Genomic DNA, 22729 nt, shown 5'->3' on the forward strand with positions numbered 1-22729 from the left:
TGAGGGGGCATTTGAAATTGTTAAGGGGGCTTAACTTTATTACACCATCAATGATTAATACACACTGAGATCTCGCTTTGCAACGACAGATTTTTAAATACAGCGCTCCCTAAAACACTCATATGCAACTGCAGGTAACCAGAGACTAGCAAATTTTAAACAGAGCTGCAGTCTCCTTGATTTGGCACTGAATCACACTTAAATTTAAAATATTCTAACTGACTCCCGAGATTTTTCAAGGCGACAGTTATTTTATAACGTCCCCCCTTAATGTTTCCATGGCAACGCGTCATATTTGTCACATGAAACACCGCAGTCACAATAATAACACTGTATAACAGATGTAGTCTATCCTTCCTTTTGTTTTTCCTTTTTTATTCGAAATATTCACAAACTTACTTACCATGTAATCAACTATCCTATATTCCGATTCTCAAATATGTGTAAGTGAGTGTGTTTGGTCGTTTAAAAATCTTTATAACAATATAGTAAACTTTATAGTTAGCCTAACGTTACTTCCACTGTGTTTATCTGATATGAAAAACACACGTCGTCAAATTATATATGAATAGATTGTTTTTGCTGCCTTCACAGACTCCAAATCTAGGCTATTGTTTTACCAGTGCTTATGTGTACCCTATTTAAATGTATGAAATCTAAAATAAACATTATGATGTTGAAAACACTGCATAGTCGTGATATATGACAGCTCTGAGCTCGTCCGTCTCTGGCTCAGCGCCAATCGACGTGAAAGACGTTTGCACCTGGCAGTAATGTCACGAGTCACAACACTGAACATTCTAAATCCCATGGGGATAATGTTAAATTATTATTTAACTCAAAAGGTTGAACATTTTTAACCATGAATATAAAAATGAAACAGGGGGGGGCACAAGTCAGATCTGAGGGCATTGCCCCCTTGTGGCGCCGGGCCTGGTTGTGGTAGGTGTAGACGTTAATAAACCATAACTTTACAGTAGAATTTTCGTTGTGGAATTGTACTACCCACTGTTTTGGTGGGAGGTAGGAAAATCTGACAGCGTAGGACAAATCGACAGAACACCGGTTCTCTAATCAGCGGTTAATACCATCAGGTGCGTGATTTCACTGTTACTATACAGAGCTGTTGTTAACTGAAAAGATGCGCCAATCCACGTTCATTTTCAGCGTTTATTTGCGCATCTTCTCAGTTAACAAACGCCTCTGTGTAGTAACAGCTGCTGATAAATGAAATAGTAAATTAATGTGTGTTAAAGTGTAATTTATTTCTGTGATGCTCCGCTGTATTTTCATCATCATTCCTCCAGTCTTCAGTGTCACATGATCTTCAGAAATCATGAAAATATGATGATTTACTGCTCAAGAAACATTGATTATTCTTCTTCTTCTTCTTGTGTTGAAAACGGATGAGTAGATTGTTTCAGGTTTCTTTGATAGAAAGTTCAGAAGAACAACATTTATGTGAAATATAAATATTTTATCATAAATTTCTGTCACACTTGATCAATTTAAAGAATCCTTGCAAAATAAAAGTATTAATTTCTAGTGCTGTCAAAATTAGCGCGTTAACGCATTCGATTAATTTGAAATATTTAACGCGTTAAAAAAAAATAACGCAATTAACGCGGTTGCAGTTTTTTTTTATTTCCAGTTGTGGCCTATGTGTGTTCAACGTGCAAAGAAATATGGATAAGACCAAGGAAGGACTTTTAGACGGAAAGTTTCAGTATAAAACTCTGCCGGATTACTCTTCAGTCTGCCACAAGAAACATTACTCTTCATTTAGTCTGCCACAAGAAACAGCAACATTAAAATCATGAACTCAAATGTCATTGTTTAAATTAGACCTTTCTGTAACGCTAACGTTAATAAGCGAAAACGAATATAACGAAATAATTGTGTAGCGGAGTATATTTTTGTACACAGTGCGAACTGTCAATCACTCCTGTACGCGTGCATCACTGTCCTCCTCAGCTGCAGCAACTTGCGCTCTCTCTCTCTTCATCAAGCTTTAAAACAAAAAGGGAACAAAAAGATCATATTGTCTTTGTGCATAGGCTATAGATTAATTAGATAAATGAATATCTAAATTTGTGCCTTGCCGTCTACGGTATTTGTTTAGAACTTAGAAAAAAGATGCTGCAGCCAATGAACAGCCAGCGGGGGCTGCAGGACGACTCAACCTCCGCAGACAGTTTTTAATGTTTATCAGACAATAAATACTCAAGATTTTGCTTTAGTATAACTCCCAACGAGTTTCACACACCTTCTCCGGCCACGTTGAGTTGTTGACACTTAACAGTGGGAAAAGCGACACATGCGCTATTCACTTGTATGACTTAAGGGTGAATGGGTAATGTAGTTTCTGCTCTGGGTGGGATGAATTAGGAAGCTTGCATTGTGAAGGGCGCTCTGAAAATCGGCAGTGCAGGTAAAAGATTAAAACCTCTATTAAAACAGATGTCCAAATGAGCGTACCGATACGCTACAAGCACGTTCTGGGCGCACGGAGAGGTGGCGGTACGCTCAAGAGCTATATTTGGAAGTGGCGGTACTGAGTACCTGTGAATACTGGCCCACTTAAAGCACTGGCAATGACTATACTTTGGAATTTTTTTGCAGTCCACTTAGAATTCAACATGGAAATCATTTTTGTTTTTTATTGGCATTGATTGTTTTGAAATTCAAATGGTACTTACATGCCTGTGTTTTTATTTCTGTAATAAATATGGCTTTCAAGCCAACAGTTAATTTGGAGGATATTGATGGTTTATTGCAGGTATGTTGTTTACATGAGAAAATCTGTGTTACAAGTTAAACAAAAATTCCAATAAACAATCATATTTTGAATTTAAATAGTTTCTTTGTCTTGAGTTTACATTAATTATTTACATTTTACATTTACATATCCAAAAAGTTTCAGTCTTTTAATTGCGATTAATCGCGATTAATTTTAAAAAATTGTGCGATTCATTTGTTAATTTTTTTTAATCGATTGACAGCACTATTAATTTCATATATTTGTGATAATGAATAAAATAAAAAAATTCTTGATCAGTAAATCATAGATCATGTGACACTGAAGACTGGAGGAATGATGCTGAAAATACAGCGGAGCATCACAGAAATACATTACACTTTAACACAGATTCACACAGAAAACAGTTATTTTATTAAATGCTGTGTTCAACACTGATAATAATCAGAAATGTTTCTTGAGCGGTAAATCATCATATTATTCTATGCCCGATCTCGTCTGATCTCGGAAGCTAAGCAGGTTTGGGCCTGGTTAGTACTTGGATGGGAGACCGCCTGGGAATACCGGGTGCTGTAAGCTTTTTGGACATTTTTCACTTAGTATATAATAATTTTGCAAAAAAAAAGTCAATGCCCGATCTCTGAATCTTAGCAGGTTTAGGTCTGGTTAGTACTTTGATGAGAGACTGCCTAGGAATACCAGGTGCTTTAAGCTTTTGGGTTTTCTTTCCTACTTATATAATGTACTGGCGATTAGATTGGCTGGTCTTTAAATAGCCCTCTCTTTGCAGCAGTCTTCGCTTACGGCCATACCAACCTGGCTATACCCGATCTCGTCTGATCTCGGAAGCTAAGCAGGTTTGGGCCTGGTTAGTACTTGGATGGGAGACCGCCTGGGAATACCGGGTGCTGTAAGCTTTTTGGACATTTTTCACTTAGTATATAATAATTTTGCAAAAAAAAAGAGTCAATGCCTGATCTCTGAATCTTAGCAGGTTTGGGCCTGGTTAGTACATGGATGGGAGACTGCCTGGGAATACCAGGTGCTTTAATCTTTTTGGAAAATTTCACGAATTATATAATAATCTTTCATTAAAAAAAAAAAAGAGTCAATGCCCGATCTCTGAATCTTAGCAGGATTAGGTCTGGTTAGCACTTTGATGAGAGACTGCCTGGGAATACCAGGTGCTTTAATCTCTTTGGAAAATTTCACGAATTATATAATAATCTTTCATTAAAAAAAAAAAAAAAAAAAAAAAGAGTCAATGCCCGATCTCTGAATCTTAGCAGGTTTAGGTATGGTTAGCACTTTGATGAGAGACTGCCTAGGAATACCAGGTGCTTTAAGCTTTTGGGTTTTCTTTCCTACTTATATAATGTACTGGCGATTAGATTGGCTGGTCTTTAAATAGCCCTCTCTTTGCTGCTGTCTTCGCTTACGGCCATACCAACCTGGCTATGCCCGATCTCGTCTGATCTCGGAAGCTAAGCAGGTTTGGGCCTGGTTAGTACTTGGATGGGAGACCGCCTGGGAATACCAGGTGCTGTAAGCTTTTTGGACATTTTTCACTTAGTATATAATAATTTTGCCAAAAAATAGAGTCAATGCCCGATCTCTGAATATTAACAAGTTTGGGCCTGGTTAGTACATGGATGGGAGACTGCCTGGGAATACCAGGTGCTTTAATCTTTTTGGAAAATTTCACGAATTATATAATAATCTTTCATTAAAAAAAAAAAAGAGTCAATGCCCGATCTCTGAATCTTAGCAGGATTAGGTCTGGTTAGCACTTTGATGAGAGACTGCCTGGGAATACCAGGTGCTTTAATCTCTTTGGAAAATTTCACGAATTATATAATAATCTTTCATTAAAAAAAAAAAAAAAAAAAAAAAGAGTCAATGCCCGATCTCTGAATCTTAGCAGGTTTAGGTATGGTTAGCACTTTGATGAGAGACTGCCTAGGAATACCAGGTGCTTTAAGCTTTTGGGTTTTCTTTCCTACTTATATAATGTACTGGCGATTAGATTGGCTGGTCTTTAAATAGCCCTCTCTTTGCTGCTGTCTTCGCTTACGGCCATACCAACCTGGCTATGCCCGATCTCGTCTGATCTCGGAAGCTAAGCAGGTTTGGGCCTGGTTAGTACTTGGATGGGAGACCGCCTGGGAATACCAGGTGCTGTAAGCTTTTTGGACATTTTTCACTTAGTATATAATAATTTTGCCAAAAAATAGAGTCAATGCCCGATCTCTGAATATTAACAAGTTTGGGCCTGGTTAGTACTTGGATGGGAGACCGCCTGGGAATACCAGGTGCTGTAAGCTTTTTGGACATTTTTCACTTAGTATATAATAATTTTGCCAAAAAATAGAGTCAATGCCCGATCTCTGAATATTAACAAGTTTGGGCCTGGTTAGTACATGGATGGGAGACCGCCTGGGAATACCGGGTGCTGTAAGCTTTTTGGACATTTTTCACTTAGTATATAATAATTTTGCCAAAAAATAGAGTCAATGCCCGATCTCTGAATCTTAGCAGGTTTAGGTATGGTTAGCACTTTGATGAGAGACTGCCTAGGAATACCAGGTGCTTTAAGCTTTTGGGTTTTCTTTCCTACTTATATAATGTACTGGCGATTAGATTGGCTGGTCTTTAAATAGCCCTCTCTTTGCTGCTGTCTTCGCTTACGGCCATACCAACCTGGCTATGCCCGATCTCGTCTGATCTCGGAAGCTAAGCAGGTTTGGGCCTGGTTAGTACTTGGATGGGAGACCGCCTGGGAATACCAGGTGCTGTAAGCTTTTTGGACATTTTTCACTTAGTATATAATAATTTTGCCAAAAAATAGAGTCAATGCCCGATCTCTGAATATTAACTGGTTTGGGCCTGGTTAGTACATGGATGGGAGACTCCCTGGGAATACCAGGTGCTGTAAGCTTTTTGGACATTTTTCACTTAGTATATAATAATTTTGCCAAAAAATAGAGTCAATGCTTGATCTCTGAATCTTAGCAGATTTACAGTATTGTTCAAAATAATAGCAGTACAATGTGACTAACCAGAATAATCAAGGTTTTTCGTATATTTTTTTATTGCTACGTGGCAAACAAGTTACCAGTAGGTTCAGTAGATTCTCAGAAAACAAATGAGACCCAGCATTCATGATATGCACGCTCTTAAGGCTGAGCAATTGGGCAATTAGTTGAATTAGTTGAAAGGGGTGTGTTCAAAAAAATAGCAGTGTGGCATTCAATCACTGAGGTCATCAATTTTGTGAAGAAACAGGTGTGAATCAGGTGGCCCCTATTTAAGGATGAAGCCAACACTTGTTGAACATGCATTTGAAAGCTGAGGAAAATGGGTCGTTCAAGACATTGTTCAGAAGAACAGCGTACTTTGATTAAAAAGTTGATTAGAGAGGGGAAAACCTATAAAGAGGTGCAAAAAATGATAGGCTGTTCAGCTAAAATGATCTCCAATGCCTTAAAATGGAGAGCAAAACCAGAGAGACGTGGAAGAAAACGGAAGACAACCATCAAAATGGATAGAAGAATAACCAGAATGGCAAAGGCTCAGCCAATGATCACCTCCAGGATGATCAAAGACAGTCTGGAGTTACCTGTAAGTACTGTGACAGTTAGAAGACGTCTGTGTGAAGCTAATCTATTTTCAAGAATCCCCCGCAAAGTCCCTCTGTTAAAAATAAAGGCATGTGCAGAAGAGGTTACAATTTGCCAAAGAACACATCAACTGGCCTAAAGAGAAATGGAGGAAAATTTTGTGGACTGATGAGAGTAAAATTGTTCTTTTTGGGTCCAAGGGCCACAGGCAGTTTGTGAGACGACCCCCAAACTCTGAATTCAAGCCACAGTACACAGTGAAGACAGTGAAGCATGGAGGTGCAAGCATCATGATATGGGCATGTTTCTCCTACTATGGTGTTGGGCCTATTTATCGCATACCAGGGATCATGGATCAGTTTGCATATGTTAAAATACTTGAAGAGGTCATGTTGCCCTATGCTGAAGAGGACATGCCCTTGAAATGGTTGTTTCAACAAGACAATGACCCAAAACACACTAGTAAACGGGCAAAGTCTTGGTTCCAAACCAACAAAATTAATGTTATGGAGTGGCCAGCCCAATCTCCAGACCTTAATCCAATTGAGAACTTGTGGGGTGATATCAAAAATGCTGTTTCTGAAGCAAAACCAAGAAATGTGAATGAACTGTGGAATGTTGTTAAAGAATCATGGAGTGGAATAACAGCTGAGAGGTGCCACAAGTTGGTTGACTCCATGCCACACAGATGTCAAGCAGTTTTAAAAAACTGTGGTCATACAACTAAATATTAGTTTAGTGATTCACAGGATTGCTAAATCCCAGAAAAAAAAAATGTTTGTACAAAATAGTTTTGAGTTTGTACAGTCAAAGGTAGACACTGCTATTTTTTTGAACACACCCCTTTCAACTAATTGCCCAATTGCACAGCCTTAAGAGCATGCATATCATGAATGCTTGGTCTTGTTTGTTTTCTGACAATCTACTGAACCTACTGGTAACTTGTTTGCCACGTAGCAATAAAAAATATACTAAAATCCTTGATTATTCTGGTTAGTCACATTGTACTGCTATTATTTTGAACAATACTGTAGGTATGGTTAGCACTTTGATGAGAGACTGCCTAGGAATACCAGGTGCTTTAAGCTTTTGGGTTTTCTTTCCTACTTATATAATGTACTGGCGATTAGATTGGCTGGTCTTTAAATAGCCCTCTCTTTGCTGCTCTCTTTGCTGCTGTCTTCGCTTACGGCTAGGGGTGCTCCGATCACGATCGGCCGATCGTTAATGCGCATCTCGTCAGTAAAGCCGGTTTTCTAATCAGCGGTTAATTCCATCAGGTGCGTGATTTCACATAGAGCAGCTGTTACTACACAGAGCCGTTGTTAACTGAGAAGATGGGCCAATAAACGCTAAAAATTAACGTGATTTGCGCATCTTCTCTTTTAACAACGGCTCTGTGTAGTAACAGCTGCTCTATGTGAAATCACGCACCTGATGGAATTAACCGCTGATTAGAAAACCGGCTTTACTGACGAGATACGCATAACGATCGGCCGATCGTGATCGGAGCACCTCTACTTACGGCCATACCAACCTGGCTATGCCCGATCTCGTCTGATCTCGGAAGCTAAGCAGGTTTGGCCTGGTTAGTACTTGGATGGGAGACCGCCTGGGAATACCAGGTGCTGTAAGCTTTTTGGACATTTTTCACTTAGTATATAATAATTTTGCCAAAAAATAGAGTCAATGCCCGATCTCTGAATATTAACAGGTTTGGGCCTGGTTAGTACATGGATGGGAGACTGCCTGGGAATACCAGGTGCTGTAAGCTTTTTGGACATTTTTCACTTAGTATATAATAATTTTGCCAAAAAATAGAGTCAATGCTTGATCTCTGAATCTTAGCAGATTTAGGTATGGTTAGCACTTTGATGAGAGACTGCCTAGGAATACCAGGTGCTTTAAGCTTTTGGGTTTTCTTTCCTACTTATATAATGTACTGGCGATTAGATTGGCTGGTCTTTAAATGGCCCTCTCTTTGCTGCTCTCTTTGCTGCTGTCTTCGCTTACGGCCATACCAACCTGGCTATGCCCGATCTCGTCTGATCTCGGAAGCTAAGCAGGTTTGGGCCTGGTTAGTACTTGGATGGGAGACCGCCTGGGAATACCAGGTGCTGTAAGCTTTTTGGACATTTTTCACTTAGTATATAATAATTTTGCCAAAAAATAGAGTCAATGCCCGATCTCTGAATATTAACAGGTTTGGGCCTGGTTAGTACATGGATGGGAGACTGCCTGGGAATACCAGGTGCTGTAAGCTTTTTGGACATTTTTCACTTAGTATATAATAATTTTGCCAAAAAATAGAGTCAATGCCCGATCTCTGAATCTTAGCAGGTTTAGGTCTGGTTAGCACTTTGATGAGAGACTGCCTGGGAATACCAGGTGCTGTAAGCTTTTTGGACATTTTTCACTTAGTATATAATAATTTTGCCAAAAAATAGAGTCAATGCCCGATCTCTGAATCTTAGCAGGTTTAGGTCTGGTTAGCACTTTGATGAGAGACTGCCTGGGAATACCAGGTGCTGTAAGCTTTTTGGACATTTTTCACTTAGTATATAATAATTTTGCCAAAAAATAGAGTCAATGCCCGATCTCTGAATCTTAGCAGGTTTAGGTCTGGTTAGCACTTTGATGAGAGACTGCCTGGGAATACCAGGTGCTTTAATCTCTTTGGAAAATTTCACGAATTATATAATAATCTTTCATTTAAAAAAAAAAAAAAAAAAAAAAAAGAGTCAATGCCCGATCTCTGAATCTTAGCAGGTTTAGGTATGGTTAGCACTTTGATGAGAGACTGCCTAGGAATACCAGGTGCTTTAAGCTTTTGGGTTTTCTTTCCTACTTATATAATGTACTGGCGATTAGATTGGCTGGTCTTTAAATAGCCCTCTCTTTGCTGCTGTCTTCGCTTACGGCCATACCAACCTGGCTATGCCCGATCTCGTCTGATCTCGGAAGCTAAGCAGGTTTGGCCTGGTTAGTACTTGGATGGGAGACCGCCTGGGAATACCAGGTGCTGTAAGCTTTTTGGACATTTTTCACTTAGTATATAATAATTTTGCCAAAAAATAGAGTCAATGCCCGATCTCTGAATATTAACAGGTTTGGGCCTGGTTAGTACATGGATGGGAGACTGCCTGGGAATACCAGGTGCTGTAAGCTTTTTGGACATTTTTCACTTAGTATATAATAATTTTGCCAAAAAATAGAGTCAATGCTTGATCTCTGAATCTTAGCAGATTTAGGTATGGTTAGCACTTTGATGAGAGACTGCCTAGGAATACCAGGTGCTTTAAGCTTTTGGGTTTTCTTTCCTACTTATATAATGTACTGGCGATTAGATTGGCTGGTCTTTAAATGGCCCTCTCTTTGCTGCTCTCTTTGCTGCTGTCTTCGCTTACGGCCATACCAACCTGGCTATGCCCGATCTCGTCTGATCTCGGAAGCTAAGCAGGTTTGGGCCTGGTTAGTACTTGGATGGGAGACCGCCTGGGAATACCAGGTGCTGTAAGCTTTTTGGACATTTTTCACTTAGTATATAATAATTTTGCCAAAAAATAGAGTCAATGCCCGATCTCTGAATATTAACAGGTTTGGGCCTGGTTAGTACATGGATGGGAGACTGCCTGGGAATACCAGGTGCTGTAAGCTTTTTGGACATTTTTCACTTAGTATATAATAATTTTGCCAAAAAATAGAGTCAATGCCCGATCTCTGAATCTTAGCAGGTTTAGGTCTGGTTAGTGTCACTGGGTGACTAATCCGGGCGGAACTGTAGTGTGGGAAATATTTCCGCCCGGACCAATTTAAGTGAAACATAAGTTCTGTTCCGGTTGGCCCAAGGTGGGGAAATTATCCAAAATACATGTCAGGTGTGGGAAGAGGATGTGTTGGATACCGATTGGAGGATCGGGAAGGATGCAGTGATATAAAAGGGGCTGGTTTATGAACAGGAGTAGGGTTTTTTTGTTCTGCTGTTGTTCCACGGGATACGGAAGTGGCTGGTTGTGGCGTGGATGTTGCGATTTACGGGCTGCAACGGAGAATCCAAGGAAAATGGATATTGGAAGTGCGGAGGAAGTTAAGTGATCGACCTTTTGTATGTTGTGTTTACCTCTTATTGTGGATTGAGTTGAAGGAGCGATCCTACGTTTGGAAGGCCCCTGAGTGAAGGAGATCATTGAATTCGTGTTGGGAGAGGACAACACTGTGCACTGGTGGGTGAAGACTTTACGAACATTTCTTGTATATTGTGGAGAGTGAATGATGGATGTGGAGGGAGACTAACCGCCTTTAAGAAAGGATTCCGACTGCATATCTCTCCGTAGCAGTGGAAAATCCCCCCCCCCCTCTTGTGTTGATCTGATAATCCTCAGTGCTTGTGTGTTTACTCAGTGTTGATAGTAGTGCCTTGCGTTGGAGATCGCTGGGAAAGACGGAGAGACTCCGGTGTACGATATATCTGCCTGCTGTGGTCTGCCCTCCTGCCTTTGTCCATCTGACCCGCCCTGTCAGGACTCTGAGCCCGAAACGGGAATACACCACCGATCTTCTTTCACTGAGTGTGTGGAGTGTGGTGAGTGCTGCTATATTGAAGTGTACACACGAGAAGAATTGTAGTGCCTTTGTGGTGTGTGGTGTTTGTCCGTGGTTGTGTCCCTGGTCGTAGGAAGAGGCCTGACAGAGAGGAGTAGTGTATTGGTGGCAACCACAGTTTTTACCTTAAGTAAGCTGGAGCTCGGACGTGTTGGAGGCGCCTCTGGAGGAGGTTGGATGACGTTGCCCACGCAGCAATCTCTGTAAGCTTTTAAATCAAAGCCTTATCCTTTTTATCCATGTGACGTTGTGTCATTGGCCTTGTCGGCAACCACCGGCCCTGTGCGTGTCGTCTGTGCTGTTTATTTGACGAGGGAAGCGAAGGACAACAGCCGATCCTCCCCCGTGTGCCCCCTTGTCAAGCTGGGCGGGAAGCCCAGTATTGTTTGCAGTCTCACCTGTAAGGCCCACCAGCCGTCAGTCATCGACTAAACCCGTATCTGCTTGGAATACAGACCTCTGAATATCTTCAGTGGTGAGTAGTGCATTAACAGCCCAGCCCCGTGAATACTCACCCGTGTAGTGAACACTGTACTTACTTGAGAGCTAGAACCCCTGCACGCTAACAGCTCAGCCCTGTGAATACCCACCTGTGTATGGAACACTGTACTTACATTGAGAGCTAGAACACCTGCACGCTAACAGCTCAGCCCTGTGAATACTTACCTGTGTATGGAACACTGTACTTACATGGAGAGCTAGAACCCCTGCACGCTAACAGCTCAGCCCTGTGAATACTTACCTGTGTATCGAACACTGCACTTACCTGAGAGCTAGAACCCCTGCACGCTAACAGCCCAGCCCTGTGAATACCCACCCGTGTATCGAACACTGTATTTACCTGAGAGCTAGAACCCCTGTACGCTAACAGCCCAGCCCTGTGAATACTTACCTGTGTATTGAACGCTGTACATACCTGAGAGCTAGAACCCCTGCACGCTAACAGCTCAGCCCTGTGAATACCCACCTGTGTATGGAACACTGTACTTACATTGAGAGCTAGAACCCCTGCACGCTGACAGCTCAGCCCTGTGAATACTTACCTGTGTATGGAACACTGTACTTACATTGAGAGCTAGAACCCCTGCACGCTAACAGCTCAGCCCTGTGAATACCCACCTGTGTATCGAACACTGTATTTACCTGAGAGCTAGAACCCCTGCACGCTAACAGCCCAGCCCTGTGAATACTTACCTGTGTATCGAACACTGTACTTACCTGAGAGCTAGAACCCCTGCACGCTAACAGCCCAGCCCTGTGAATACCCACCTGTGTATGGAACACTGTACTTACATTGAGAGCTAGAACCCCTGCACGCTAACAGCTCAGCCCTGTGAATACTTACCTGTGTATGGAACACTGTACTTACATTGAGAGCTAGAACCCCTGCACGCTAACAGCTCAGCCCTGTGAATACTTACCTGTGTATCGAACACTGCACTTACCTGAGAGCTAGAACCCCTGCACGCTAACAGCCCAGCCCTGTGAATACCCACCCGTGTATCGAACACTGTATTTACCTGAGAGCTAGAACCCCTGTACGCTAACAGCCCAGCCCTGTGAATACTTACCTGTGTATTGAACGCTGTACATACCTGAGAGCTAGAACCCCTGCACGCTAACAGCTCAGCCCTGTGAATACCCACCTGTGTATGGAACACTGTACTTACATTGAGAGCTAGAACCCCTGCACGCTAACAGCTCAGCCCTGTGAATACTTACCTGTGTATGGAACACTGTACTTACATTGAGAGCTAGAACCCCTGCACGCTAACAGCTCAGCCCTGTGAATACTTACCTGTGTATCGAACACTGTACTTACCTGAGAGCTAGAACCCCTGCACGCTAACAGCCCAGCCCTGTGAATACTTACCTGTGTATCGAACACTGTACTTACCTGAGAGCTAGAACCCCTGCACGCTAACAGCCCAGCCCTGTGAATACCCACCTGTGTATCGAACACTGTATTTACCTGAGAGCTAGAACCCCTGCACGCTAACAGCCCAGCCCTTTGAATACTTACCTGTGTATGGAACACTGTACTTACTTGAGAGCTAGAACCCCTGCACGCTAACAGCTTAGCCCTGTGAATACTCACCTGTGTATTGAACTCTGTATTTACCTGAGAGCTAGAACCCCTGCACGTCAACTGCCTAGCTCTTGCTTTAAACTTACCTGGAGTGGAGTCGGCGGGAAATTAAAGGCTGAAGTGGAGTGTTGTCGAGGAAGGGCTGAAGAGGAGTGTTCTTGAGACTGGAATCCGTATTTGTGGATAAAGAATAGTTCGAGTCATCATTAGTTTTAAAGTTTCCTTACCCCTTTCCCCAAACTTTTAAACAAATAAAATTGTTACATTTTAATCTTGGTTGTCCGTCCATTCATTGGGGTGTTGTGGGACCTCCTCGAGGTGGAAGTTAGAGGGAGGAGCGAGACCCGTTGAATTGGTGGTCCGCTCCGGCCTGTGACATTAGCACTTTGATGAGAGACTGCCTGGGAATACCAGGTGCTTTAATCTCTTTGGAAAATTTCACGAATTATATAATAATCTTTCATTTAAAAAAAAAAAAAAAAAAAGAGTCAATGCCCGATCTCTGAATCTTAGCAGGTTTAGGTATGGTTAGCACTTTGATGAGAGACTGCCTAGGAATACCAGGTGCTTTAAGCTTTTGGGTTTTCTTCCCTACTTATATAATGTACTGGCGATTAGATTGGCTGGTCTTTAAATAGCCCTCTCTTTTCTGCTGTCTTCGCTTACGGCCATACCAACCTGGCTATGCCCGATCTCGTCTGATCTCGGAAGCTAAGCAGGTTTGGGCCTGGTTAGTACTTGGATGGGAGACCGCCTGGGAATACCAGGTGCTGTAAGCTTTTTGGACATTTTTCACTTAGTATATAATAATTTTGCCAAAAAATAGAGTCAATGCCCGATCTCTGAATATTAACAGGTTTGGGCCTGGTTAGTACATGGATGGGAGACTGCCTGGGAATACCAGGTGCTGTAAGCTTTTTGGACATTTTTCACTTAGTATATAATAATTTTGCCAAAAAATAGAGTCAATGCTTGATCTCTGAATCTTAGCAGATTTAGGTATGGTTAGCACTTTGATGAGAGACTGCCTAGGAATACCAGGTGCTTTAAGCTTTTGGGTTTTCTTTCCTACTTATATAATGTACTGGCGATTAGATTGGCTGGTCTTTAAATAGCCCTCTCTTTGCTGCTCTCTTTGCTGCTGTCTTCGCTTACGGCCATACCAACCTGGCTATGCCCGATCTCGTCTGATCTCGGAAGCTAAGCAGGTTTGGGCCTGGTTAGTACTTGGATGGGAGACCGCCTGGGAATACCAGGTGCTGTAAGCTTTTTGGACATTTTTCACTTAGTATATAATAATTTTGCCAAAAAATAGAGTCAATGCCCGATCTCTGAATATTAACAGGTTTGGGCCTGGTTAGTACATGGATGGGAGACTGCCTGGGAATACCAGGTGCTGTAAGCTTTTTGGACATTTTTCACTTAGTATATAATAATTTTGCCAAAAAATAGAGTCAATGCCCGATCTCTGAATCTTAGCAGGTTTAGGTCTGGTTAGTGTCACTGGGTGACTAATCCGGGCGGAACTGTAGTGTGGGAAATATTTCCGCCCGGACCAATTTAAGTGAAACATAAGTTCTGTTCCGGTTGGCCCAAGGTGGGGAAATTATCCAAAATACATGTCAGGTGTGGGAAGAGGATGTGTTGGATACCGATTGGAGGATCGGGAAGGATGCAGTGATATAAAAGGGGCTGGTTTATGAACAGGAGTAGGGTTTTTTTGTTCTGCTGTTGTTCCACGGGATACGGAAGTGGCTGGTTGTGGCGTGGATGTTGCGATTTACGGGCTGCAACGGAGAATCCAAGGAAAATGGATATTGGAAGTGCGGAGGAAGTTAAGTGATCGACCTTTTGTATGTTGTGTTTACCTCTTATTGTGGATTGAGTTGAAGGAGCGATCCTACGTTTGGAAGGCCCCTGAGTGAAGGAGATCATTGAATTCGTGTTGGGAGAGGACAACACTGTGCACTGGTGGGTGAAGACTTTACGAACATTTCTTGTATATTGTGGAGAGTGAATGATGGATGTGGAGGGAGACTAACCGCCTTTAAGAAAGGATTCCGACTGCATATCTCTCCGTAGCAGTGGAAAATCCCCCCCCCCCTCTTGTGTTGATCTGATAATCCTCAGTGCTTGTGTGTTTACTCAGTGTTGATAGTAGTGCCTTGCGTTGGAGATCGCTGGGAAAGACGGAGAGACTCCGGTGTACGATATATCTGCCTGCTGTGGTCTGCCCTCCTGCCTTTGTCCATCTGACCCGCCCTGTCAGGACTCTGAGCCCGAAACGGGAATACACCACCGATCTTCTTTCACTGAGTGTGTGGAGTGTGGTGAGTGCTGCTATATTGAAGTGTACACACGAGAAGAATTGTAGTGCCTTTGTGGTGTGTGGTGTTTGTCCGTGGTTGTGTCCCTGGTCGTAGGAAGAGGCCTGACGGAGAGGAGTAGTGTATTGGTGGCAACCACAGTTTTTACCTTAAGTAAGCTGGAGCTCGGACGTGTTGGAGGCGCCTCTGGAGGAGGTTGGATGACGTTGCTCACGCAGCAATCTCTGTAAGCTTTTAAATCAAAGCCTTATCCTTTTTATCCATGTGACGTTGTGTCATTGGCCTTGTCGGCAACCACCGGCCCTGTGCGTGTCGTCTGTGCTGTTTATTTGACGAGGGAAGCGAAGGACAACAGCCGATCCTCCCCCGTGTGCCCCCTTGTCAAGCTGGGCGGGAAGCCCAGTATTGTTTGCAGTCTCACCTGTAAGGCCCACCAGCCGTCAGTCATCGACTAAACCCGTATCTGCTTGGAATACAGACCTCTGAATATCTTCAGTGGTGAGTAGTGCATTAACAGCCCAGCCCCGTGAATACTCACCCGTGTAGTGAACACTGTACTTACTTGAGAGCTAGAACCCCTGCACGCTAACAGCTCAGCCCTGTGAATACCCACCTGTGTATGGAACACTGTACTTACATTGAGAGCTAGAACACCTGCACGCTAACAGCTCAGCCCTGTGAATACTTACCTGTGTATGGAACACTGTACTTACATGGAGAGCTAGAACCCCTGCACGCTAACAGCTCAGCCCTGTGAATACTTACCTGTGTATCGAACACTGCACTTACCTGAGAGCTAGAACCCCTGCACGCTAACAGCCCAGCCCTGTGAATACCCACCCGTGTATCGAACACTGTATTTACCTGAGAGCTAGAACCCCTGTACGCTAACAGCCCAGCCCTGTGAATACTTACCTGTGTATTGAACGCTGTACATACCTGAGAGCTAGAACCCCTGCACGCTAACAGCTCAGCCCTGTGAATACCCACCTGTGTATGGAACACTGTACTTACATTGAGAGCTAGAACCCCTGCACGCTAACAGCTCAGCCCTGTGAATACCCACCTGTGTATCGAACACTGTATTTACCTGAGAGCTAGAACCCCTGCACGCTAACAGCCCAGCCCTGTGAATACTTACCTGTGTATCGAACACTGTACTTACCTGAGAGCTAGAACCCCTGCACGCTAACAGCCCAGCCCTGTGAATACCCACCTGTGTATGGAACACTGTACTTACATTGAGAGCTAGAACCCCTGCACGCTAACAGCTCAGCCCTGTGAATACTTACCTGTGTATGGAACACTGTACTTACATTGAGAGCTAGAACCCCTGCACGCTAACAGCTCAGCCCTGTGAATACTTACCTGTGTATCGAACACTGTACTTACCTGAGAGCTAGAACCCCTGCACGCTAACAGCCCAGCCCTGTGAATACTTACCTGTGTATCGAACACTGTACTTACCTGAGAGCTAGAACCCCTGCACGCTAACAGCCCAGCCCTGTGAATACCCACCTGTGTATCGAACACTGTATTTACCTGAGAGCTAGAACCCCTGCACGCTAACAGCCCAGCCCTTTGAATACTTACCTGTGTATGGAACACTGTACTTACTTGAGAGCTAGAACCCCTGCACGCTAACAGCTTAGCCCTGTGAATACTCACCTGTGTATTGAACTCTGTATTTACCTGAGAGCTAGAACCCCTGCACGTCAACTGCCTAGCTCTTGCTTTAAACTTACCTGGAGTGGAGTCGGCGGGAAATTAAAGGCTGAAGTGGAGTGTTGTCGAGGAAGGGCTGAAGAGGAGTGTTCTTGAGACTGGAATCCGTATTTGTGGATAAAGAATAGTTCGAGTCATCATTAGTTTTAAAGTTTCCTTACCCCTTTCCCCAAACTTTTAAACAAATAAAATTGTTACATTTTAATCTTGGTTGTCCGTCCATTCATTGGGGTGTTGTGGGACCTCCTCGAGGTGGAAGTTAGAGGGAGGAGCGAGACCCGTTGAATTGGTGGTCCGCTCCGGCCTGTGACATTAGCACTTTGATGAGAGACTGCCTGGGAATACCAGGTGCTTTAATCTCTTTGGAAAATTTCACGAATTATATAATAATCTTTCATTTAAAAAAAAAAAAAAAAAAAAAAAAAGAGTCAATGCCCGATCTCTGAATCTTAGCAGGTTTAGGTATGGTTAGCACTTTGATGAGAGACTGCCTAGGAATACCAGGTGCTTTAAGCTTTTGGGTTTTCTTCCCTACTTATATAATGTACTGGCGATTAGATTGGCTGGTCTTTAAATAGCCCTCTCTTTTCTGCTGTCTTCGCTTACGGCCATACCAACCTGGCTATGCCCGATCTCGTCTGATCTCGGAAGCTAAGCAGGTTTGGGCCTGGTTAGTACTTGGATGGGAGACCGCCTGGGAATACCAGGTGCTGTAAGCTTTTTGGACATTTTTCACTTAGTATATAATAATTTTGCCAAAAAATAGAGTCAATGCCCGATCTCTGAATATTAACAGGTTTGGGCCTGGTTAGTACATGGATGGGAGACTGCCTGGGAATACCAGGTGCTGTAAGCTTTTTGGACATTTTTCACTTAGTATATAATAATTTTGCCAAAAAATAGAGTCAAGGCTTGATCTCTGAATCTTAGCAGATTTAGGTATGGTTAGCACTTTGATGAGAGACTGCCTAGGAATACCAGGTGCTTTAAGCTTTTGGGTTTTCTTTCCTACTTATATAATGTACTGGCGATTAGATTGGCTGGTCTTTAAATAGCCCTCTCTTTGCTGCTCTCTTTGCTGCTGTCTTCGCTTACGGCCATACCAACCTGGCTATGCCCGATCTCGTCTGATCTCGGAAGCTAAGCAGGTTTGGGCCTGGTTAGTACTTGGATGGGAGACCGCCTGGGAATACCAGGTGCTGTAAGCTTTTTGGACATTTTTCACTTAGTATATAATAATTTTGCCAAAAAATAGAGTCAATGCCCGATCTCTGAATATTAACAGGTTTGGGCCTGGTTAGTACATGGATGGGAGACTGCCTGGGAATACCAGGTGCTGTAAGCTTTTTGGACATTTTTCACTTAGTATATAATAATTTTGCCAAAAAATAGAGTCAATGCCCGATCTCTGAATCTTAGCAGGTTTAGGTCTGGTTAGTGTCACTGGGTGACTAATCCGGGCGGAACTGTAGTGTGGGAAATATTTCCGCCCGGACCAATTTAAGTGAAACATAAGTTCTGTTCCGGTTGGCCCAAGGTGGGGAAATTATCCAAAATACATGTCAGGTGTGGGAAGAGGATGTGTTGGATACCGATTGGAGGATCGGGAAGGATGCAGTGATATAAAAGGGGCTGGTTTATGAACAGGAGTAGGGTTTTTTTGTTCTGCTGTTGTTCCACGGGATACGGAAGTGGCTGGTTGTGGCGTGGATGTTGCGATTTACGGGCTGCAACGGAGAATCCAAGGAAAATGGATATTGGAAGTGCGGAGGAAGTTAAGTGATCGACCTTTTGTATGTTGTGTTTACCTCTTATTGTGGATTGAGTTGAAGGAGCGATCCTACGTTTGGAAGGCCCCTGAGTGAAGGAGATCATTGAATTCGTGTTGGGAGAGGACAACACTGTGCACTGGTGGGTGAAGACTTTACGAACATTTCTTGTATATTGTGGAGAGTGAATGATGGATGTGGAGGGAGACTAACCGCCTTTAAGAAAGGATTCCGACTGCATATCTCTCCGTAGCAGTGGAAAATCCCCCCCCCCCTCTTGTGTTGATCTGATAATCCTCAGTGCTTGTGTGTTTACTCAGTGTTGATAGTAGTGCCTTGCGTTGGAGATCGCTGGGAAAGACGGAGAGACTCCGGTGTACGATATATCTGCCTGCTGTGGTCTGCCCTCCTGCCTTTGTCCATCTGACCCGCCCTGTCAGGACTCTGAGCCCGAAACGGGAATACACCACCGATCTTCTTTCACTGAGTGTGTGGAGTGTGGTGAGTGCTGCTATATTGAAGTGTACACACGAGAAGAATTGTAGTGCCTTTGTGGTGTGTGGTGTTTGTCCGTGGTTGTGTCCCTGGTCGTAGGAAGAGGCCTGACGGAGAGGAGTAGTGTATTGGTGGCAACCACAGTTTTTACCTTAAGTAAGCTGGAGCTCGGACGTGTTGGAGGCGCCTCTGGAGGAGGTTGGATGACGTTGCCCACGCAGCAATCTCTGTAAGCTTTTAAATCAAAGCCTTATCCTTTTTATCCATGTGACGTTGTGTCATTGGCCTTGTCGGCAACCACCGGCCCTGTGCGTGTCGTCTGTGCTGTTTATTTGACGAGGGAAGCGAAGGACAACAGCCGATCCTCCCCCGTGTGCCCCCTTGTCAAGCTGGGCGGGAAGCCCAGTATTGTTTGCAGTCTCACCTGTAAGGCCCACCAGCCGTCAGTCATCGACTAAACCCGTATCTGCTTGGAATACAGACCTCTGAATATCTTCAGTGGTGAGTAGTGCATTAACAGCCCAGCCCCGTGAATACTCACCCGTGTAGTGAACACTGTACTTACTTGAGAGCTAGAACCCCTGCACGCTAACAGCTCAGCCCTGTGAATACCCACCTGTGTATGGAACACTGTACTTACATTGAGAGCTAGAACACCTGCACGCTAACAGCTCAGCCCTGTGAATACTTACCTGTGTATGGAACACTGTACTTACATGGAGAGCTAGAACCCCTGCACGCTAACAGCTCAGCCCTGTGAATACTTACCTGTGTATCGAACACTGCACTTACCTGAGAGCTAGAACCCCTGCACGCTAACAGCCCAGCCCTGTGAATACCCACCCGTGTATCGAACACTGTATTTACCTGAGAGCTAGAACCCCTGTACGCTAACAGCCCAGCCCTGTGAATACTTACCTTTGTATTGAACGCTGTACATACCTGAGAGCTAGAACCCCTGCACGCTAACAGCTCAGCCCTGTGAATACCCACCTGTGTATGGAACACTGTACTTACATTGAGAGCTAGAACCCCTGCACGCTAACAGCTCAGCCCTGTGAATACTTACCTGTGTATGGAACACTGTACTTACATTGAGAGCTAGAACCCCTGCACGCTAACAGCTCAGCCCTGTGAATACCCACCTGTGTATCGAACACTGTATTTACCTGAGAGCTAGAACCCCTGCACGCTAACAGCCCAGCCCTGTGAATACTTACCTGTGTATCGAACACTGTACTTACCTGAGAGCTAGAACCCCTGCACGCTAACAGCCCAGCCCTGTGAATACCCACCTGTGTATGGAACACTGTACTTACATTGAGAGCTAGAACCCCTGCACGCTAACAGCTCAGCCCTGTGAATACTTACCTGTGTATGGAACACTGTACTTACATTGAGAGCTAGAACCCCTGCACGCTAACAGCTCAGCCCTGTGAATACTTACCTGTGTATCGAACACTGTACTTACCTGAGAGCTAGAACCCCTGCACGCTAACAGCCCAGCCCTGTGAATACTTACCTGTGTATCGAACACTGTACTTACCTGAGAGCTAGAACCCCTGCACGCTAACAGCCCAGCCCTGTGAATACCCACCTGTGTATCGAACACTGTATTTACCTGAGAGCTAGAACCCCTGCACGCTAACAGCCCAGCCCTTTGAATACTTACCTGTGTATGGAACACTGTACTTACTTGAGAGCTAGAACCCCTGCACGCTAACAGCTTAGCCCTGTGAATACTCACCTGTGTATTGAACTCTGTATTTACCTGAGAGCTAGAACCCCTGCACGTCAACTGCCTAGCTCTTGCTTTAAACTTACCTGGAGTGGAGTCGGCGGGAAATTAAAGGCTGAAGTGGAGTGTTGTCGAGGAAGGGCTGAAGAGGAGTGTTCTTGAGACTGGAATCCGTATTTGTGGATAAAGAATAGTTCGAGTCATCATTAGTTTTAAAGTTTCCTTACCCCTTTCCCCAAACTTTTAAACAAATAAAATTGTTACATTTTAATCTTGGTTGTCCGTCCATTCATTGGGGTGTTGTGGGACCTCCTCGAGGTGGAAGTTAGAGGGAGGAGCGAGACCCGTTGAATTGGTGGTCCGCTCCGGCCTGTGACATTAGCACTTTGATGAGAGACTGCCTGGGAATACCAGGTGCTTTAATCTCTTTGGAAAATTTCACGAATTATATAATAATCTTTCATTTAAAAAAAAAAAAAAAAAAAAAGAGTCAATGCCCGATCTCTGAATCTTAGCAGGTTTAGGTATGGTTAGCACTTTGATGAGAGACTGCCTAGGAATACCAGGTGCTTTAAGCTTTTGGGTTTTCTTTCCTACTTATATAATGTACTGGCGATTAGATTGGCTGGTCTTTAAATAGCCCTCTCTTTGCTGCTGTCTTCGCTTACGGCCATACCAACCTGGCTATGCCCGATCTCGTCTGATCTCGGAAGCTAAGCAGGTTTGGGCCTGGTTAGTACTTGGATGGGAGACCGCCTGGGAATACCAGGTGCTGTAAGCTTTTTGGACATTTTTCACTTAGTATATAATAATTTTGCCAAAAAATAGAGTCAATGCCCGATCTCTGAATATTAACAGGTTTGGGCCTGGTTAGTACATGGATGGGAGACTGCCTGGGAATACCAGGTGCTGTAAGCTTTTTGGACATTTTTCACTTAGTATATAATAATTTTGCCAAAAAATAGAGTCAATGCCCGATCTCTGAATCTTAGCAGGTTTAGGTCTGGTTAGCACTTTGATGAGAGACTGCCTGGGAATACCAGGTGCTTTAATCTCTTTGGAAAATTTCACGAATTATATAATAATCTTTCATTTAAAAAAAAAAAAAAAAAAAAAGAGTCAATGCCCGATCTCTGAATCTTAGCAGGTTTAGGTATGGTTAGCACTTTGATGAGAGACTGCCTAGGAATACCAGGTGCTTTAAGCTTTTGGGTTTTCTTCCCTACTTATATAATGTACTGGCGATTAGATTGGCTGGTCTTTAAATAGCCCTCTCTTTTCTGCTGTCTTCGCTTACGGCCATACCAACCTGGCTATGCCCGATCTCGTCTGATCTCGGAAGCTAAGCAGGTTTGGGCCTGGTTAGTACTTGGATGGGAGACCGCCTGGGAATACCAGGTGCTGTAAGCTTTTTGGACATTTTTCACTTAGTATATAATAATTTTGCCAAAAAATAGAGTCAATGCCCGATCTCTGAATATTAGCAGGTTTGGGCCTGGTTAGTACATGGATGGGAGACTGCCTGGGAATACCAGGTGCTTTAATCTGTTTGAAAAATTTCACGAATTATATAATAATCTTTCAATAAAAAAAAAAAATAAAAAAA

General features: G+C 43.5%; 14 non-coding genes across 14 annotated transcripts; all 14 read left to right on the forward strand.

Annotated features, from left to right (window-relative positions):
* Positions 1–3556: 3556 nt before the first annotated feature.
* LOC113094890 (5S ribosomal RNA) lies at positions 3557–3675 on the forward strand. Its single transcript, XR_003288209.1, has one exon. It is a non-coding gene; the product is annotated as a 5S ribosomal RNA (ribosomal RNA).
* A 516-nt stretch (positions 3676–4191) lies between these two features.
* On the forward strand, positions 4192–4310 carry LOC113094902 (5S ribosomal RNA). The gene has a single exon (XR_003288220.1). It is a non-coding gene; the product is annotated as a 5S ribosomal RNA (ribosomal RNA).
* A 516-nt stretch (positions 4311–4826) lies between these two features.
* LOC113094908 (5S ribosomal RNA) lies at positions 4827–4945 on the forward strand. Its single transcript, XR_003288223.1, has one exon. It is a non-coding gene; the product is annotated as a 5S ribosomal RNA (ribosomal RNA).
* Positions 4946–5440: 495 nt separating this feature from the next.
* Positions 5441–5559, forward strand: LOC113094909 (5S ribosomal RNA). Its single transcript, XR_003288224.1, has one exon. It is a non-coding gene; the product is annotated as a 5S ribosomal RNA (ribosomal RNA).
* Positions 5560–7897: 2338 nt separating this feature from the next.
* LOC113094904 (5S ribosomal RNA) lies at positions 7898–8015 on the forward strand. Its single transcript, XR_003288222.1, has one exon. It is a non-coding gene; the product is annotated as a 5S ribosomal RNA (ribosomal RNA).
* A 370-nt stretch (positions 8016–8385) lies between these two features.
* On the forward strand, positions 8386–8504 carry LOC113094910 (5S ribosomal RNA). Its single transcript, XR_003288225.1, has one exon. It is a non-coding gene; the product is annotated as a 5S ribosomal RNA (ribosomal RNA).
* A 787-nt stretch (positions 8505–9291) lies between these two features.
* On the forward strand, positions 9292–9409 carry LOC113094903 (5S ribosomal RNA). The gene has a single exon (XR_003288221.1). It is a non-coding gene; the product is annotated as a 5S ribosomal RNA (ribosomal RNA).
* Positions 9410–9779: 370 nt separating this feature from the next.
* On the forward strand, positions 9780–9898 carry LOC113094891 (5S ribosomal RNA). Its single transcript, XR_003288210.1, has one exon. It is a non-coding gene; the product is annotated as a 5S ribosomal RNA (ribosomal RNA).
* Positions 9899–13729: 3831 nt separating this feature from the next.
* On the forward strand, positions 13730–13848 carry LOC113094892 (5S ribosomal RNA). The gene has a single exon (XR_003288211.1). It is a non-coding gene; the product is annotated as a 5S ribosomal RNA (ribosomal RNA).
* A 370-nt stretch (positions 13849–14218) lies between these two features.
* Positions 14219–14337, forward strand: LOC113094893 (5S ribosomal RNA). Its single transcript, XR_003288212.1, has one exon. It is a non-coding gene; the product is annotated as a 5S ribosomal RNA (ribosomal RNA).
* A 3384-nt stretch (positions 14338–17721) lies between these two features.
* LOC113094894 (5S ribosomal RNA) lies at positions 17722–17840 on the forward strand. The gene has a single exon (XR_003288213.1). It is a non-coding gene; the product is annotated as a 5S ribosomal RNA (ribosomal RNA).
* A 370-nt stretch (positions 17841–18210) lies between these two features.
* Positions 18211–18329, forward strand: LOC113094896 (5S ribosomal RNA). Its single transcript, XR_003288214.1, has one exon. It is a non-coding gene; the product is annotated as a 5S ribosomal RNA (ribosomal RNA).
* Positions 18330–21785: 3456 nt separating this feature from the next.
* LOC113094897 (5S ribosomal RNA) lies at positions 21786–21904 on the forward strand. Its single transcript, XR_003288215.1, has one exon. It is a non-coding gene; the product is annotated as a 5S ribosomal RNA (ribosomal RNA).
* Positions 21905–22414: 510 nt separating this feature from the next.
* LOC113094898 (5S ribosomal RNA) lies at positions 22415–22533 on the forward strand. The gene has a single exon (XR_003288216.1). It is a non-coding gene; the product is annotated as a 5S ribosomal RNA (ribosomal RNA).
* Positions 22534–22729: the final 196 nt, after the last annotated feature.

The sequence above is a fragment of the Carassius auratus genome, unplaced genomic scaffold, assembly GCF_003368295.1.
Source record: "Carassius auratus strain Wakin unplaced genomic scaffold, ASM336829v1 scaf_tig00215496, whole genome shotgun sequence".
NCBI classification, from domain to species: domain Eukaryota; kingdom Metazoa; phylum Chordata; class Actinopteri; order Cypriniformes; family Cyprinidae; genus Carassius; species Carassius auratus.